At 43.1% G+C, this 7918-nt stretch overlaps 1 long non-coding RNA gene across 1 annotated transcript; it reads right to left on the reverse strand.

Moving 5' to 3' along the window:
• Positions 1 to 2339: 2339 nt before the first annotated feature.
• On the reverse strand, positions 2340 to 4854 carry LOC126990148 (uncharacterized). The gene is made up of 3 exons (XR_007744079.1): positions 4143 to 4854; positions 3653 to 3786; positions 2340 to 2490 (listed from the first exon to the last, which is right to left on the reverse strand). It is a non-coding gene; the product is annotated as an uncharacterized LOC126990148 (long non-coding RNA).
• Positions 4855 to 7918: the final 3064 nt, after the last annotated feature.

Raw genomic sequence — 7918 nt, forward strand, 5'->3', positions numbered from 1 at the left:
TTGAATAAGAAAAAGAACCAAAAGACAGGCATATATGAAGATAAATGAAAAGAAATAACTAGAAAAATATAAGAAAAAACCCAGATTAGTTAGTTATAAATTAGAATAAGAAAAGTACCAAAAAGACGAGCATAGAAGTTAATAAAAGAAATAACTAGAAAAAATATGGAAAGAAGAATATATTAGTTGACTTAAATTGGAATAAGAAAAGCACCAAAAGAGAAAACACAGAAGTTCATTAAAAGAAAAATAACTAGAAAATATTAGGAAATAAAATTCAACATTAGTTAGTTATAAATTGAACAAGAAAAAAGCACTAAAAAAGCACATTCATAGGAAGTTAATAAAAAAAACTAGAAAAATAAGGAACGCAGAATAGATTAGTTAGTTATAGACTGAATAAGAAAAAGCACAAAAAATACAGCATACAAGTTAACAAAAGAAATACCTGGCGTGTGGTGGTATGTCTGAGGCTACCAATTGGTATGAATGGGTGAGGGGTGAGAGGAGGAAGAGCCAGGAAGAGGAAGAGGCTGAAGGTTTGAATGACTGAATGTCGTATCGTTGGTGGGAGAAATAAGCGGCTGTGGAAGACGTGGAAGGAGGTGGTGTGAGCTTGGTATGGCATGAATGGGCGAGGGGAATGAGTGAAAGATGATCGCTATGCCACAATTTTCTAGACAAAAGGGAGTGAAAGAGGGAGGCGATGAGAGTTTTGAAGGACTCAGAATGCACATTGAAAGATGAATAAGCAAGCTGAAAGACGTTGGGAGGAGGAGGTGAAGGGTATGAATTAAGGTAGAAGGGGCAAGTTACTGAATTGAGGGACACAAGAAGTTAGGAGGCACGTCGGAGGAACTGAAGCTGAACGGAGAGACGAAGGATTAAGAGGAGATAAGAAAATAAGGTGGGGGTGTAAGAGGATGATTATATATTGGAAAGACGACTATGGAGCTTGAAGCAAGGGCGGTCCAAGCGGTCCAAGGCAGGTGGGAGTGAATTGTGGATTGTGTGAGAAGTGACCACTTTTGAAAAAGGAGAAAAAGTAAGATGAAAATGGAAAAGGATAGGGAACTGGAAAGGAGAGACAAGGAGGTGAATATGAACAGGCAATACAAAAGGGAAGAAAGGCAGGGGGGATGAAAAAAATGAAAATGCAATGTTGAGAAAAGGAAGATAAAAGACTAGAAAAAATTAGGAAAAACAAGCAAGCGAGTGAGAGGAGGTGAAGAAAGAGGGAGGATTAGATATGGAGAAAGGGTACATTAGAGAGAAGAGAGAAGAGAAAATGGGAAAGGGAGGGAATGATAATATTTATGTGTGGAAGTGAGCAGTGAAGGAATGATAGGAAGATAAACAACAGGAGGAGCTACGAGTATACAATGATAGTGCAAGAGAGGGGAAAGTAAAGGTGTTGTGCAATAGACAGGTGTATGGAAGGCAAACTTAATTCAACAGGTAAATGTAAAAGGTAATGGTATGTTTTGTGCCTTGCTAATGATGGTGTGTGTTGAGTTCACTTGCTGTATTCTCTTCTCCTCTCTCCCATCTTTTCTCCTCAATCTCTGCCTCCTTCCTTCCATCTCTTCCTTCCTTTTCTACTCCTCTCTCTTTCCTTCATTTATTTTGTCCTTCCTCTTCAATCTCAGCTCTTCCTCTTCCTTTTCTCCTCCTCTCTTCTCCATCCTTCCTCTTTTCACCTTATCTCCTTCCTTCCTTCTCTCCTCCCTCTCTCTCCTTCCTTTCTCAGTCAGTAGTGAACAAAGGTCTGAAAAGTAATTAGCGTCCTGTTCCTTAAGGGTTTTGTGTTAAGTAATGATTCACGTCGTTTAATAATCCTTCCACGACCGTTACGATTTTGTGCGGAACGAAAACGATAAAAAGAAAAATATGGATTAGTTTGTCCTTCATTTAGCTTTTGTCATTTTCTCTTAACTCTATTATTATTGTTTTTTTGTGGTATTATCTAAGATGCAGAAGGTTAACTAATTATGTATATACTCTCACCTTTTATGCAAAACATAAATATTCTCTGTTTGTTGTTTGTTACTTTGTGTTTCGTTTCTTTCCTTCTTTCTTTCTTCTTTCTTCTTTCGTTCCTTTTTAGTCTTCTTTTCTTATACCTCTCTTTTCTTCTTTTTTCTTTCATTCGTTCTTTTCTTTTTCTCTCTCTCTCTCTCTCTCTCTCTCTCTCTCTCTCTCTCTCTCTCTCTCTCTCTCTCTCTCTCTCTCTCTCTCTCTCTCTCTCTCTCTCTCTCTCTCTCTCTCTCTCTCTCTTCCTCCCCTCTCTCTCTTCCCCTCCCTTCCCTTCCCTCTCCCTCCCTCCCACACCAGCATCTTGTGTACATCCGCCGGTGTCTTGCCCTCCACATTGAAGGTGTTGACCCCTGCACCTCGTCGGCAGCATGGATGAGGCCAGAGCAGTCAGCCATGCATGATGCGGGTGATGATGATGGCTCCGGAGTGGTCGTCCTGCTTGATGGTGGCTCCCTGGGGGTAAGTAAGGAAGGGACGTGTTAATGTTGAAGACATTGCCATTGCCTCCACAAAAAAATTTTTTGTTGTTGTTTTTTTGTTTTTGTTTACTGTTTATTGGGGGCAAAGGAGGGAGTTCAAGGGCAAGATAGACAGAGAGATAGAAGGAACAGAAGGCAGAGAAAGGAAGGGAGGAAAGAGAAAGAAAGAAAAAGAACAAGAGGAAGGAAATAAAGAGTTTACCAGCAGAAGGGATGAAAGAATGAAGTTGCTGGTTAACTCTTGCATAAAGGGTTTGGATAGTATAGGGATGAGCAGGAGTGGAAATACAGACGAAGGGAGGCTGTTCCAGAGTTTACCAGCGAAAGGGATGAAAGAATGAAGATGCTGGTTGACTCTTGCATTAGGGATCTGGATAGTATAGGACTGAGCAAGAGTTGAGAGAGGAGGAGGTATGCAGGTGAAGGAGACAAGTAAGACACACACCCAGCCACTACATCTACACACAAATTCTACAAAATCAGTCTTTCTACTCCCCATAATAGGCTCTGCTCCCTTTCCCTCCTGTGGCAAGCACTGGGCAAACAGCCACAAGGGTCAGGGAACTCAACACAGACTGAGGCACAGAAATACAGTGTCTTACATAATGATTCTTAAACTGGGTGCCCATGACTTCCATCTCGACCAAAGAAAAAATAAATAAAAAGAAGGAAATGCCAATCTTTTCAAGTGCACTGCCTCAGATGACTGTTGTGAGGTGCTGGCTGTCTCTTTAAAACACTGAATCAGCCTGTACTTGCCTAGAATATTTATTACATCAGAATATTGAGAAGCTAACCTGACCTAGCCTAACAAAACCCCAAACTGTTACTATAGGTCTTGCCTCAGAAAATTCATACATGCTTCCTTACTAATGAGACTCTCTACAACAAAGTGAGGTCATCCTTAACGTGTCAGGCTCCCACCATGACTGTTTCCCAAGGCCACAGAAAAGACTAACCGGGTGTTCATTGGTGTTTTCCCCGCTCAAGATGCAAAGGCCATGTAAAGCCATCACCAGGATCACGAAACAGCCCATCAAAGTCCCAGCAGCAACTTCTATGACAAGAGACTTTTCAAACAGGGTAAGTGAAGGGCAAATACATTTAAGATACAGACAGAGAGACAAGATTCCTACCATTGGCTCATTGCTCTTCACCCACTGCACAATCTTGACTGTCTCCTCATCCTCATCACCCTCGACGGGTGTTTCGGGCAGTGCAGTGTGAAGTCCTTGGCGGCAATGCTGGCGTGTGCCTGGAGAACTCCCTGCTGGATGAAGGAATGAAGATGCTGCTGCTCAACTCTTGCATAAGGGATCAGGATAGTATAGGGATGAGCAGGAGTAAAAATACAGACAAAGGGAGGCTATTGCTGTTTCAGAGTTTACCAGTGGAAGGGATAAAAGAATGAAGATGCTGGTAAACTCTTGTATAAGGAATTTGGACAGTACAGGGATGAAATAATGAAGATGCCGTTTGACTCTTGCATAAGGGATTTGGATAGAATAGGGATGAAAGAATGAACATGGTGGTTAACCCTTGCATAAGGGATCTGGATAGCATAGGAATGAGCAAGAGTAGAGTCATGACAGGATGGCAAATATCAAGCTTGATGTACAAACAAACCTAAAATTAAGACACAGAACTGAGGAGAAAATGTACGGTTCCCCCCCAAGCCACGACCAGCCTGGAGGTGTGGCGACTACAGGATGGCAATAGCTTGCTGGCGTCCGGTGAGGGTGTGGTGCGGTTGTGTGTCTCCCTCATGATAGGAATTCCGATCTCCTCCACACTGGACATCAGAGCCTGGCATGTCTTGCACGTGCGGTTGATCTGAGAGGAGGAGGAAGAGGAGGAAGAAGCTTTAGTGTTTACTTCGGCAAAACCTAGTGATCTTATTTGTTACTGGGGGAGCTTTGGGGGTCTTGGCAAACCTGGCGTGTTCTCATTTTTTGATGATTTTTAAGGTTAGGGGCAAGACAGAGCTAGTTTGTTGATTGTGACTTTGAAAACATTGTTCTAGACCCATCATCATCATCATCATCATCATTTCATCGACGCCTGCTCCTAGGAGTTCCCACCAGGGGATGGCCACGGCAGAAGAGCTTCCATCTTCCTCTATCCAGACACTCCCTCCTTGCCTGCTCAAAGTTTCTCAAAGATCTTTCCCCCCTCTCCCTAATGTACTCTTGCACCCTATCCCTCCATTTCACTGGAGGTCGTCCTCTAGCATTCCCTCCCTCTATCTCACTCACATACACCCTTCTGGTCATCTTACTCTCCTCCATTCACTCCATGTGGCCAAACCACTTTAAAGTCTGTCGCTCACTTCTTCCACCACTCCACATTTCTTCCCTTCACCCCCGTGACACATTCCAAAATGCTCGTACACACTTTCATTACTCATTCCATCCATTCTACTCACACCACAAGCACTCCTCAAATAACTCATTTCCACTGCTTGCACTCTAGACCTCTGACTTTCATTCCAGGCCCACGTTTCACTTGCATATGTGAGGGTTTGTACTATTATTGTATTTCTCAAATCCCCCTTTACCTCCATGCTCACACTTCTGCCATTCATGATTCGTCCCAAAGACCCTATCCAAGGTACTTAAACTCATTTACCTCCTCCATTTCTTCACCATTCAAAATTATTTTGCATTCTTTTTCACATTCAATTCCCACTCTATATGGGCATACAAAATCTACAACCTCACTTCTACTTCACTCACAAACCATCACTTTACTCTTGTTGACATTTACTTTCAGCTTTCTCCTGTTCAGGTAAAATGCTTGTGTCAATAATAGCAGATAGTATTAGGGTTTTAGGGACCATATTGACAGACATAATTTAATTCACGACTCACAGCATGGATTTATTAAAGGAAAGTCATGCATTACTAATCTTTTATCCTTTTACAATAGAGTATACGAGGCAGCTGACAATGATGAGAGTTACGATGTAGTTTATCTTGATTTTAGTAAGGCCTTCGATAAGGTACTTCACCAGAGACTGTTAAATAAAGTCAGGGCTCATGGGATTAGAGGGAAGGTATTTGATTGGATTAGGGCGTGGATTTGCAACAGGAAACAGAGGGTTACCATTAACGGTAAAAAAAATCTGAATGGGGTAATGTTACCAGTGGGCTCCCCAAGGTTCAGTTTTAGGCCCTTTTATTCATTATCTACATCAGTGACATAGACAATGGGATAACTAGTGACATAGGTAAATTTGCGGATGACACCAAAATAGGATGCACTATAAGGACAGGGGAGGATGCTAGAGCTCTGCAGGAGGATCTCAACAAACTGTCAGCTTGGTCAGAGAAATGGCAGATGAATTTTAACATCACCAAGTGTAGCGTACTTAGTGTAGGAACACGCAACCCATTACACAGGTACAGTTTAGACTCCACAGCAATAGGCAGATCAGAGTGTGAAAGGGATCTGGGAGTGTTAGTGAAATCTTGACCCAAAACTAAGGAAGCAATGCATTAGTGCGAGGAATAGGGCTAACAGGGTATTAGGCTTTATTAACAGGACGGTAACCAACGGGAGTGCAGAGGTCATCCTCAGACTCTATTTAGCGTTAGTTAGGCCACACTTAGATTATGCTGTCCAGTTTTGGTGCCCACACTACAGAATGGACATCAACTTGCTAGAATCAGTTCAGAGGAGGATGACCAAGATGATTCAGGGGCTGAGGAACCTCCCATATCAAAATAGGCTGAAACATCTAAACTTACATTCACTAGAGAGACAAAGAGTGCGGGGAGATCTGATAGAAGTATTCAAATGGGTCAAGGGTTACAACAAAGGCGATATAAGTAAAGTTATGTGAATTAGCCGGCAGGATAGAACACGCAGTAATGGATTTAAACTAGAAAAGTATAGATTTACGAGGGAAATAGGCAAGCATTGGTTTAGTAATAGGGTGGTGGGGGAATGGAATAGACTCAGCAATCACATAGTTAGTGCAGGGACGATAGCTTGTTTTAAGAGTAGACTGGATAGCTACATGGACGAGGACGACAGGTGGCAGTAGTAGTAGTAGTAGTAGTAGTAGTAGGAGGAGGAGAAGGAGGAGGAGGAGGAGAAGGAGGAGGAGGAGGAGGAAGAGGAGACATGGAAACATGGAAACATGGACGAGCAGGCAGCAGAAAGCCTATGACTCATTGCGGGACTGCCTGCTTTCAGTGATTTAATCAATTCATCAGCCCTAGGAATGGCTTACGGGAAGGATTAAAGCACTTCTGGAGGAAACATGGAAACATGGAAACATGGACTAGCAGGCAGCAGAAAGCCTGTTGGCTCATTACTAGGCTGCCTGCGTTCAGTGATTTAATCAATCCGTTTGCCATAGGAGTGGCTTGCAGGGAAGGATTAAAGCACTTGTGTACCTACTCTTGGGAACGTTCAGATCACACCCGTTGCAGCAAAGTGGCGATCAATGCGTTTCTTGAAGGAGTTGATGGTCTCTGCGCTAACCACTTCTGCAGGAAGGCTGTTCCAGTGGCGAACAACTCTATTTGAGAAATAACTCCTGCCGATGTCGGTATTGCATCGCTTTGCTTGAATTGTTTTTCCGTTGTTTCTTGTTCTCAGGTTAGTTTGTAGCGTGAAGAGTTTGGAGTGATCAACGTTGCTGAGCTTGTTCAGGTACTTAAAGACTTGTATCATGTCTCCCCGCAGTCGTCTCTTTTCCAACGTGAAGAGGTTGAGTCGCTCGAGTCGTTCTTCATAGGGTTTCGTCCTCAGTGATGGTATCATCTTCGTGGCGCGGCGGTGTACTCTCTCAAGTAATTCAATGTCTTTCCTGTAATTAGGAGACCAGAATTGCACGGCGTATTCCAGGTGGGGCCTTACTAGTGAATTATACAAGGATAACATAACTCCCGGCGTCTTGTATTCGAAGTTCCTCGATATGAACCCAAGCATTGTATTGGCTTTCTTACAGGCGGACTTGCAGTGTTTTGTTTGTTTCAAGTCACTGTTGATGGTGACCCCGAGGTCTCTTTCCTCTTGCACAACATGTAGTGGTTCGCCACCCATGTGGTATGTGTGGTTGCTGTTTCTGGATCCGATATGCATTACTTTACATTTGGTAGTGTTGAAGGACATCTGCCATTTTTCTGACCACCGAGTGATCTGGTCCAGGTCTCTCTGGATAATTTCGCAGTCTGCCGTCGTGAGGGCCTTCCCACCCACCTTTGTGTCGTCGGCAAATTTTGAAAGAATGGATTTTAATCCTAGTTCTAGGTCGTTGATATATATGATGAAAAGTATGGGTCCCAGCACTGAACACTATGGCACTACACTTGTGACCGGGAGCCACACGGAGGCCTGTCCGTTGAGTACAACTCGTTGTTTTCTTTCAGTGAGCCAGTCTTTGATCCACG

This window comes from Eriocheir sinensis, unplaced genomic scaffold, assembly GCF_024679095.1.
Source record: "Eriocheir sinensis breed Jianghai 21 unplaced genomic scaffold, ASM2467909v1 Scaffold1462, whole genome shotgun sequence".
Lineage (NCBI taxonomy): Eukaryota > Metazoa > Arthropoda > Malacostraca > Decapoda > Varunidae > Eriocheir > Eriocheir sinensis.